Genomic DNA, 7,609 nt, shown 5'->3' with positions numbered 1-7,609 from the left:
GGGTGGCACCAAAGTTTTTCACACAGTTGAGATATGGGAAAAAGACTGGAAATAAATTATTTGCATCGATATGTCCTGATGACAATTTTAAAGAAAACAAAACAAGTGTCTGCATAAATTGAAGAATTATTTCCTATGTTGTGATTGAGAGGTTATGTTGGGGGAGGGGGGCGATGACAACTTCCTCATTGGCTCAAGGGGGCGATTCGTTCAAAAAGGTTAAGAACCACTGATCTAAAGGATGGATCAGATACTTCCTAGCTTCAACAGTGCCAGTCATAGGTCAACTGAATTTTCCTCTGAGGCGTCCCAAAAACATTTTTCCCCATAGTGCCCTTTATAAAACACAGAGAGAGAGAGAGAGAGAGAGAGAGAGAGAGAGAGAGACAGACAGACAGACAGACAGACAGACAGACAGACAGACAGACAGACAGACAGACAGACAGACAGACAGACAGACAGACACCCAAGACCAGTAATTGACAGGCACATCTTCTGGTTTTGCTTCAGTGAGAACAGAAAAGTTTTTCGTTAAGCAACTTCAGAAACAAAAGAGCGTCTTTGCATTGACCGAGTTTTATATTCTACGTCTCTGCCCTCCCCCTTTAAGACAGGAAAAGATGGCAGCCTGGTAGTGGGGGGGGAATAACATGCCAAATCATGACAAAAGCCGTGTTTTAGAATCAAAATAAGGAGAAATAGACCCGGGGAGGGGAGGGGGGGACCGCCTCAACGGCGACAAGATTACCTCTAAGGGAAGGTACGTGTGTTTCTGCTCCTGTCCAACTTGTAAACATGGGAGGTGAGGATAGCGCAACACCAGTTTGTGCCTATCCTTAAAATATTGAGCTACCGTGCATTCAACAGTCTGGCCGCTTTCCTGCTGAAGGGGAAACCTGCAGAACGACAAGTTTAAGGGGAGAAAAAGACAATTTAGCATTTCTACAAGTCACCTCACGTAAGATAGTTTAGAGCAGAAGTCCCCAAGCTTTTGGGCACCAGGGGGGGGGAATACACAACCTAGATCGCATTTTTGCTCGCCCAGTGCTCACCTCTAGCTGTGCAGCCCAGTTCCTGACCAGTACCACTGACTAGTACCAGTCCGTGGCCCAGGTGGTTGGGGACCCCTGGTTAAGAGATTGTCCAATCCAATGCTAACCAATTCTTAATGAGGGCACAACAGCCATTTGTCCGAAATGGTATAGGGTTTCCTGCCTGAGCAGGGGGTTGGACTAGATGACCTCCAAGGTCCTTTCCAACTTTACTATTATTATTATTATTATTATTATTATTATTATTATTATTATTATTATTATTATTATTATTATTATTATTAACAGTTATTAACAGTTACTAACAGTTCCCACTTTGAAGGCGCATTCCTAAATAATTTATAATATCCTATTCTGAATATAGACATGGTTTTTTTCAATCTCTGTTTATGATTCAGAGGCCACCTTTCATGTAACAGCCAATCTGGAAACCACAACCAGAGTTAACATGTTGAGTCTACTCAAAATGCATCTCAGATTCAAACTAGGGGTGACAGGATAGCAGTCTTCCAATAATTCAGGGGTTGCCACAAAGAAGAGGGCGGTCAAGCTCTTCTCCAAAGCGCCTGAAGGCAGGACAAGAAGCAACGGATGGAAACTAATCAAGGAGAGAAGCAACCTGGAACTAAGGAGAAACTTCCTGACAGTGAGAACAATTAACCAGTGGAACAACCTGCCTCCAGAAGTGGTGAATGCTTCAACACTGGAAGTTTTTAAGAAGAGACTGGAGAGCCATTTGTCTGAAATGGTATAGGGCTTCCTGCCTGAGCAGGGGGTTGGACTAGATGACCTCCAAGGTCCCTTCCAACTCTGTTATTCTGTTATTCAACTTCTAAAACCAGAATTTACCAAGCATTTCAATCAAATGAACAAGTCCCGATGGGTCAAAATAAAATCTTCACAAACAGGACACCATCTCCCTATGAAAAAAAAACTATTCCCTCGGATCAGAATTTTTGAAACTGGTATATGGAATAAAGCCATATGATATATGTCCTTTTTTTTTGCCTGATCATTTATCTGCTGAGGAGATACAGGATCCCAAGCACTGGATATGGAATATAGCAGTGGTGTCGAACCTGTGGCACGGGTGCCAGAGGCGGCACTCAGAGCCCTCTCTGTGGGCACACGCGCCGTCGCCCCAGTCCTAGGCCTTCAGCTGGGTTTTATAAAACCTTTTCACTTTAGGCCTCCGCCGTCGTGTGCAAAAAAAAAAGGTTCAATCAATCAGTCAATTTCAACTTCTCGCAGAAAAAAAAAGATCTTGCAAAGTTGGAATTGATTGATTGAACCTTTTAGTCCCACCCAGTCTGCCGTTACCACCGCAGCCACGCCCACCCAATGGGCCACGCCCAGCCAATGGGCCACACCCACCCAGCACCCGACGATGCATAAGTTGGTTTTGGGTTGCAGTTTGGGCACTCGGTCTCTAAAAGGTTCGCCATCACTGGAATATAGTTATGCATAATGGTTATTTTTAAATAACTGCAAAAATAAACAAAACGTCGATATTACGTTTGGTGACTTGCTGGTCTTCTCGTAACGTTGCAGACGCGATATTTTCTTTTCATTTGTCCACAGTGAGTGATTTCCACCTTCAGGCCTAGTAACACAGGAACCGAATCATTATTTTCTCTCTTGACAGAGCTCAGTTTGTGAAAACTCACAACAGTACAGGCCGTCCTCAAGTTACAACCGTTCATTTAACAACTCTTCAACTATTACAATGGCCCTGAAAATAATGGCTAACAATCAGTCTTCGCGCTTACAACCTACTCAGCATCCTCCCCGTCACGTGATCAAAATTTGGGGGCTTGGCAAGTTGCAACATGTAATTGACATTTGAGACCTAGCCAGCTTCCAACAAGCAAAGTCAGTGGGGGAGGCCAATTCACTTAACAACCATATGATTCCCTTAACAACTACTGTGATTTGCTTAGCAACCATGACAAAAAAGTCATAAAATGGGGTGTAATTCCTTGAATGACCATCTTGCCTAACAACAGAAATTCTTGTCTCCTGACTTCCGGTTTCCGACGCGGCCGCCATGGATGTCTGGAAGGCGAGCTCCATCTTCCACGTCCAGTTTCGCTTCATTGGGGGACCCTGGAAAGGATCGAAAGTCGCCCTGTAGGGGCGACCAGCAAGGAGGGGATCCCCCCTTGATCGCGGGAGGGCAGTAGCCCTTCCGCTCGATCCGGGGCAGGCCTCCAAACCGGTGGACAAAGACCGGCCATAGAAATATGACTCGTCACTAGGCTGCAGACAGCCGAAGCCACATTTACCATCAGGCAATTATAAAGCAGCGCGGATGAGACTGGGTGAGATCTACCTCTCTTAAATTCTACCTATCTTTTTTACCTGCATAAGCTGCTCAAAATACTTTCCCCCCCTGTGGAGAGGGAAGGGAGATTCTATCCCTCCCTCTAAAAACAGTGGCGACTGACTATCCAGGGGAGTTTAAAACATTGCAAGAATAACTTGATCCTAATTGGAATTTTATTTTTTTAAAGTTTGTGGACTAAAAGATGTTTTATTCTTATTGAAGATCTGGGTTTTTACTTACAAAAAAGAAGTAAAATTGAAAAGATTATAAAAATTTTGGACTTAAAAGAAAATTCTAAATGGTATGGGCGACATCTTGTGGCTAAACCTGATATTACAATTTGTTATTGCTTAAAAGAGACTTGGCCAGTAGCCCAGACTATAGATAAGACTTTTGTAACCTTGAGATATCAGCTGTGAGAAGCTCAACTGTGTTCTATACTCAGTGTCAAAAAAATATTTTTTTTTTTTGCATTCTCTTGATTGTAAAGCTTTTAACCTAATACACTACTAAAAGAATATGGATGAAGATCAGGAACAGATTCTCTTTATGTTGAAAGCAATTTATAAAACTATTCTTACATCTACTGTTGAAATAAGAAGTTACAAAAAAGAGCAAGATGTCAGCCCAGATATATGAACTCAAACTTTGATTACAACTAAAAAATCAACTACAGAGAATATAATAGAAAAAGTGGAACAATTAAATATTATGACAGAAGATTCAACTGATCAACAAATACAGTTAATGGAAAACCCAGAAAAGGGACAGAAATTCTTGTCTCCCATAAATCGAGGGACTGCACAGAGGCAGTAATTTTATAAAACATTCCGAATCAGTGGATAGTCCTTTCAAAATTTAAAATGTAACGTAACACTGAAGCTTAGTCCATCTGTCTTATGCCATTTTTAAGAAAAACTGAAGGCAAGTTTTCACTGGAATAAGGAAACATTATCTTAAAAGTTCCTTTCTGCGGAGTGAAAAGGTGTAACAGGTGAAAGGCTTATTAGAAGATTTCTTTAAAAAGGGGATTGGTCCAATTTGACAGACTGCGCATTCAACGCCAAGAAAAAAAAGTTTCTGTCGTCTCATTTCAAACACTTTTTTTCGTGTCTTACCTTTAATTTCTTTGGTAAACTTAACCCTTTGGGAATCTGTCAGAGGTTTCTGTTGTTCTTCAATACTTTTGAAATCAAGAACTTCACATACAAATTCAATTACTGGCTGTGCCTTATAAAAGGCGGTTGCGGAGACTAAGAAAGACAAAGCAGACGAAAGCAAATCAATAGCACCCAAGTGGCTTTTATAGATTCTTCGGGTCTAGTTCAGCTGTGCCCTTCCGGGTGATTAAAACAAGAAACCTACCGTCGATGTTCAGCATCATTTTCCACAGGGAAGGCCTGACCGACTGATGGAATCCAAACCAGACTTCTCTACCGCCTCCCAAAGGATTGGAACATCCTTCTGATGCAGTAAAAAAGGATCGGCCCACTGGAGTATATCTGCCATTTAAAAAATAAATATATATATATGTTATCACAAAAAAATTAGGAAGCATCTTTTTCCCCCACTGGATTCTCAACTGTATCATAACCCAGTTCAGAACCATATTGGCCGAGTGCAGGTAATCCTCGACTTAACAATCATCTATGTAATAACGGTGCAAAGTTACAACAGCACTGGAAAAGTGACTTATGACCAATTCTCACACTTATGACCGATGCAGCATTCCCTGTGGTCCCATGATCAAACTGGGGGTGCTTGTTTTTAGGACGGTCGCAGCACCCCAGGCTGGCTTCTGACAAGTTAAATCAACGGGGGAAAGCCAAATTCACTTGACTGGACGATTCTTTTTTTAAGAAAATGTTATTGGTTTTCTAGTTTTACATTTAAGTATTGGAAAAGCAACGTGGCAGCTGAGTTGGTCAATAATTCCATAACATACCAATATCTTTAGTACAGATCTCAAACTATTACATTAAATGTTTCCCCTCTTTTCCCCTTAGTATTTACTGTCTCATCTTTAAATTAGTACAATTCTTGTTATATCAATTAAATAAAAAATAACTTTCTTGCATTTATCAATAATTTTTAGTTTATACATATTCTAGTTGTTTTGACATTCAATCTTTTTAGACAATCAATGTCCTGATTAATTTTTCCCAATTTTTGGTTTCCCATTGATATTTATATTCCATGTTTGATATTTATAATTTCCAAATTTTAAATAACCCCAATTCCCTTTATCACAATTCATCACAAGATCTAATGTTCAGAATACATGTCTTATCTATCTGAGTTCTCACCATCTTACATCAACTGATTAGTGATACAATAGAATATTCTTATTCTTATTTTCTTATTCTTATTCTTATTTTCTGGTAATTTCCATATATCTTAAATTTAGTAACCAAAATTCCTCCTATTTCAACATTTAATACTTGACTTGATGATTCTTTAACAAATGTAGTGATTCACTTAACAACCGTGGCAGAAGAGATCGCGAACTCTGAGCAGTCACTGTGAACGGATGTAAATCGAGGACTACCTGTGTTCTCTTCTTTTAGTAATTCAAAGGCTTCTGAGAAAGAAAAATGGGGGGTCGAGGGACCAACAAGGAGCACCTTCTCAGTTTATGACTGCCTCTGAACTTTCATGTGGGAATGTCTAATCCAGGGGTAGGCAACCTTGGCTCTGTTATGACTCGTGGACTTCAACTCCCAGAATTCCTGAGCCAGCATGTCTCAGCTTAGAAACCTCTCCCTTTCCCCTCAGCGTGGCTAGCTAAGGAATTCTGGGAGTTGAAGTCCACACGTCTTAAAGTTGCTGAAGTGGGGAAACAATGGACTAGGCCAAGGATAGGCAACCTTGGCTCTTTTATGACTGATGGACTTCAACTCCCAGAATTCCTGAGCCAGCATGGGGGAACTATGGCTCCCTCATGACTCGTGGACTTCAACTCCCAGAATTCCTGAGCCAGCCTGGCTCAACTTGGAAACCTCTCCCTTTCCCCTCAGCGTGGTTGGCTCAGGAATTCTGGGAGTTGAAGTCCACCAGTCATAAAAGAGCCAAGGTTGCCTACCCCTGACCTATAGAGGTTCTCCATCATCCAGGTCAGGGTTGTCCCAAAGGTGAGACAACCCTGGAGACAACTGGATGTCCTTGTTTTTCTTTGAAGACATTTCACTTCTCATCCCAGAAGCTTCTTCAGCTCTGACCGGATGGTGGATAAAAGGATTTATCTCTCACCTCATAGAGGGCAGGTGCCTCATCACCACATCGAGAGCTTGGATGGTTTCAAAAGGAACGCTTGGAAGGCGGCCGGAGAGAGCGTCGTGCAAGGCCTGGAGACTCACAACCGACATCCACTTGATGGCCACCTTAAATATTCGGTCCTTCCCCTCTCCTGGCAGCGTGACCTCCAATTCCACCTGCAACATTTGGAAAGCAGTACAAGATGATTCTTTCTGCTTAAACAGGCGCGCTGGAAGACGGAGGGGAGGGATGGAAGTGAATTCCCCTACCAAGAACTGAAAGCTTTTTAGAAGGTATTAAAAAAAAAAGTTAGCACCCCTTTTAATGAAAAAAAACAAAAAAAAGGAGCCACAGAAAGTGATGGGAGGCAAGGTGAACCCCAACCGTAATAATATTATTCGCGCGAACAGAAGTCGAGAGCTCAACTTAGCATTATATACTTACTTTATCTCTCCCAATCGGAAGCGGCATGGCGGTGTAGAGGTTTTTCCTCCCGTCAAATACTGGCTTGCGATCTCCAAATATCTGTGCTTTAAAGTGCTGCACCATGTGTTCCACTATTTCTCTGGAAACAGAGAACCAGATGAACAGAGGGTCTTCCGCTACTCAGATAAAAGTCTTGAAACATAATAGTAGGGGGATCAACATTATAAACCAAAGCCGCGCTTTAAAGGGTTGGTGGCAATCTACTCAGTTTTAGAGCACTTTTCCATGTGTTCTCCCGGAGTTCTGTACGCAAAGTTTATTTGTTATCTATCTCAGGGGTTTCTCAACCTCAGCAACTTTAAGTGTGGACTTCAACTCCCAGAATACGCCAGTCAGCGTGGTGCCTAGGGAATTCCAGGAGTTGAAGTCCATGCATCTTAAGGTTGCTTAACATCCATCCATCCATCCACCCACCTACCTACCTATCTATCTTGCCTGCCTGCCCTATCTGTCTGTCTGTCTGTCTGTCTGTCTGTCTGTCTGTCTGTCT

At 42.0% G+C, this 7,609-nt stretch overlaps 1 pseudogene; it reads right to left on the bottom strand.

Moving 5' to 3' along the window:
• Positions 1-748: 748 nt before the first annotated feature.
• LOC107298434 overlaps positions 749-7,609 on the bottom strand; it is a 14,162-nt pseudogene continuing 7,301 nt past the window's right edge.

This window comes from Protobothrops mucrosquamatus, unplaced genomic scaffold (assembly GCF_001527695.2).
Source record: "Protobothrops mucrosquamatus isolate PMUCROS unplaced genomic scaffold, P.Mucros_1.0 scaffold3964, whole genome shotgun sequence".
Classification (NCBI taxonomy): Eukaryota; Metazoa; Chordata; class Lepidosauria; order Squamata; family Viperidae; genus Protobothrops; species Protobothrops mucrosquamatus.
The sequence above is the reverse complement of the archived record's forward strand: the minus strand, read 5'-3'. Positions and strand labels throughout refer to the sequence as shown.